A 3,984-nucleotide genomic window follows, 5' to 3' on the forward strand; every position below is an offset into this window, starting at 1 on the left:
GTTGTTTTGAAATCTGAAAACTAGTCAAATGAAATTGTTTTTAGGAGACTAGGAACCCTAGGTTTGTTGGAGGTAAAAGAGAAATTATAGAAAATAAATGAGGGAAAATAAAATTTTAGATTGTTCGGTAAAAATAGAGAAGTAGGAGGATATTTGGTAGGGGTCGGCCATCTTCTTCCTTGGCCCACCAAAAATTGATCTCTCCAATTAGTACATGTCACCTGCCCCTCCTTTCTTCTCTGTTTTGCAAGCCACATACGTCTCTCACCCTTCCTTTTTGTCTTTTTTTCAACATGCTTTTACGCGTCTTTGCTTTTTTCTTTTTTCCCTTTTCCTCTCAACGTGCTTTCTTTGGTTTTGATTTTTTTTTTTTTAAAATCAACCGTGGCTTCTTTTTTAATTTCTTAATTAATGGTGTTTTTTTAATTAAATGATTTTTTTTTACTTTTAATAGTATATATATGCAATATAATGGAAAAATATTTTTTTTATTTAATGATTAATAAAAATTCTTTCTTATATTATATAATAAAGACATAAGAGTAAATTTATACAAACTATATAGTCTATTCCTTCGCTTTTTTATCGTCCAAACTAAATACTATAAAAGAAAACTAAAATATTTTCTACCTTCTCACTTTTTCATATTCCCAACTGTGAGAGAAGGACTACATTAAATATGGAAAAAAGTTATATAACTAAAATGAATAAATCCGAAGTTGTAAAATTGAATTGAATTTAGATAAAGTTAGAGGAAGTAATTTTTAATTAGCTTATTTTTAAATATAAGGGACCAAGACTACCTTAAACTTAAAAGACGCAATTTACAATTTAGTTCATTATTAAAAATATTTAAAACAAACAAGCAGCAGCAACAACAACAACGTCTAAAATTAATTAGTTACTAGATGAAATTTGTTTTACATGATATTTTGATTTTTTTTTATAATTTTATAATTTCAACAAGATAGAAGGGATCTGAACACGAAATTTCTTGAAAAGGCAAAAAGTAATCATTTGAGTTACGAACTCTTATCAATATTTTGTCATTATAATATAACAAATGAAGTGCTAATATGGAAGCTGTCTAATTTTCATGATAAGTTCTACAAAAGGGATTCGTGCATAGTTTCTATTCTTAAACAGAATTTAATGTTACACATGGTGGAATGTCTCTAGAACCGTATGCGGTATACTATTGGCCCTTTATCAGAATTAAAGGCAGCTTTATGCTTAATGATAGCGTAAAGATGGAGGAGAAAAAAAAAAAAAAAGCTGAGGAATCTTTAAAATACTAGTGAGGTCAAATTAATCAAGCATCTTCAAGTTTGCATGGTTAAGGGGTGTTAGATACATTGTTTCAAACAACAATTTTCAGTTTTTAAACAATATTACACGTATTTTTACACACTTTTTTACCCACACGTATTATCATGCATGTTTTCAAATAACAAAACACATGTTTTTAAGTGCATGTACCAAACACCCTCTAAGAATTTACATTATACGCACAATAGAAAAACTACTCAGTTTTACACATCTATTCATGAAAATTACTCACATCAGTCAAGGTAAAGATATGTAAATTTGTAAAATTATTACAATAACCATATATATTTATACAGTTAAGAGCCTGCACATCAAATTGTGCAAAAATTCTTATCTATTTTTGCATAAAAACTTACTTTTTTTAATTTTACGTACTTACTTTTTGAATCCTCCGCATTATATTATCTATTTTATACCACATTTCATTAAAAAATTATTTTTTTCTTAATTTTTCTAATTGTTACCATTTCTTTACATACAACAAGTCAACAACAATAATCCACTATAGTCCTTCATTCTTTGGATACGTAAGGAAAGATTAAAAAACTAAAATGCAAAATGAATAGTGCTAGTCTAAATTTACACGGCTACTATAGCAACTATATATTTTTATACAACTTTGCATAGCCGGATATAGATGAATTTTGAGCTTGGTTGGTTAAAATGTAGTTCTTTTTTCTATTATAGAAGCACTGATGTGACTGCTCTTAGAATATTCGTATCAACTCGTGCAAAAATTCATATTTATTTTAGCATAAAAACTTACTTTTTATATTTTACACTCACCTCAAATTTTTTATTCTACATTCTATTTTATTTAAATAATCATTTTTTTATTTTTTTTATTATTATCTTCGTATAGAGAGAAAAAATTAGAGCACTTGCATCAATATTTGTATAATAAAAAAAGCATTACATTTTAGCCAACTAAAATCATAATTCACCTAGATTGAAATTTTGTAAAAATATATTGTTGCTACGGTGAACTTTTTTGTCATTTATGCTCGCTATGTGCTGGCATTGGCAAACACATATGTTAGGCATACTGAAAAGCACATACAAGCATTGTATAATTGTTCAGAAAGTGTTCTTTTGCGCTCTCTTTTTCTTATTTGGAGAAGTCTATGAAAAAAGCAATGCCTTTCCGTTTTGCATAGTAGCCTCCATAAACAAGAAAAGGATGCTCTCCCATAATGCAATGCATAAATATACAAACACAATTGCAAAGAAGTCAAGAATAACGAACATACTACTCTATATTGCATTCCTAGCCTCTACCTCTGCATTAGGAGAATCAGATTCTGAATTGAACAGAAGAATTCCCACGAATGATTGAAAACATAAACCACCAGCTCATAAACCATGATCCATTTTATTCTCAAAACCCCATCATTGCCCTTTAATATAAGCTTTTCTCTGTCTTCCATTCAAGCATTTTGGAATTCTGAAACAGCTTTTTCTCTCTAGCTCGTTTCATGACAAAAAAGGCAATCTTCAAACTCTCTCTCTCTCCTTCTCTCTGGGAACATTTTAGCTAGTTTATGTCATTCATTGCAACTCTAATTTTTCTTTTCACATGGCAGTTGTTCTGCATGGTTATGAGGATAAATATTGACTGCAATGGTTGTTACAAAAAAGTTAGGAGAGCCCTTCTTAACATGAAAGGTGAAATTTTCATTTACAAATTCGCTTAGCACTCTTAACTTTGTTTTCTTAATGTTAATCTTCATTTTTCTTTTGTAACATAGAGTTGCAGACCCATTCAATAGAGAAAAATCATTGCCGGGTTAGTGTTTTTGGTGCATTTATCCCACAGGACGTGGCAATCAAAATAAGGAAGGAGACTAACCGTAGAGTTGAGATATTGGACATACAAGATTTTAGCACCATCAATGAAGATCATCACGACCAGAGACCCTATATCACTTCTGGAACCTTGCATCCAACAACAACCATATTGAAACTTGAATAGCATGAAAACAGAGAGGGAGTTGTCCCATCTCATGTATGAGCGGAATATATGTATCATGTTTGATAAGTTAATGTACATTTTGTCTCATTTTCTTTATGTGTTTACTTGCTTTGCTTCACATAGTTTTTACAATATTGCTTTGTAGACAGTTGATACCATTTGAAAATTGAGTGTCCCCATGACAAGCCCAAGAACTTAACAAGAATTCAGCACATATTAGGTGATGTCCTCACAGATTCTGAGTCTACAGGTTTGATATATTTTCAAATTTAAACTATATTTTCTCTACAATGTATTTTTTATTATTTTTATTTTTATAGCTGGTTCTTCTTATAAAGAGACAAATATTTGGCTAATAAAGAGCCGATTGAGAACAGTATATTTTCATTTCTCTCTTTTCTTTTTTTATTCAATTTGTTTCGGTGCTCGGAGTCCTTTTTTTTTATTCCTTAGCATGGTTTAGGAGTCTTCTTAGTTGTGTTTCAACTTTTTGGAACAGGGTGTTTGTTTTCCATTAATTTTTGGTTTCGAAAATATTATTGTTGCCAAGTTCTTTGGTCATGTACAAATTTTTTAGTTTGTGATTTTGAATAAGATCGATCTTTTTGGCTTCTTTAGAAGAAGGATTTTCTTCTTGTTTAACTCATTCTTAAGATGAATTTGAATTGATAATTAGTTTTACA

At 29.8% G+C, this 3,984-nt stretch overlaps 1 long non-coding RNA gene across 1 annotated transcript; it reads left to right on the forward strand.

Moving 5' to 3' along the window:
- The first annotated feature begins 2,693 nt into the window (after nt 1-2,693).
- Nucleotides 2,694-3,397, forward strand: LOC142632300 (uncharacterized). Its single transcript, XR_012843779.1, has 3 exons — nt 2,694-2,816; nt 2,913-2,994; nt 3,078-3,397. It is a non-coding gene; the product is annotated as an uncharacterized LOC142632300 (long non-coding RNA).
- Nucleotides 3,398-3,984: the final 587 nt, after the last annotated feature.

The sequence above is a fragment of the Castanea sativa genome, chromosome 4 (assembly GCF_040712315.1).
Source record: "Castanea sativa cultivar Marrone di Chiusa Pesio chromosome 4, ASM4071231v1".
Classification (NCBI taxonomy): Eukaryota; Viridiplantae; Streptophyta; class Magnoliopsida; order Fagales; family Fagaceae; genus Castanea; species Castanea sativa.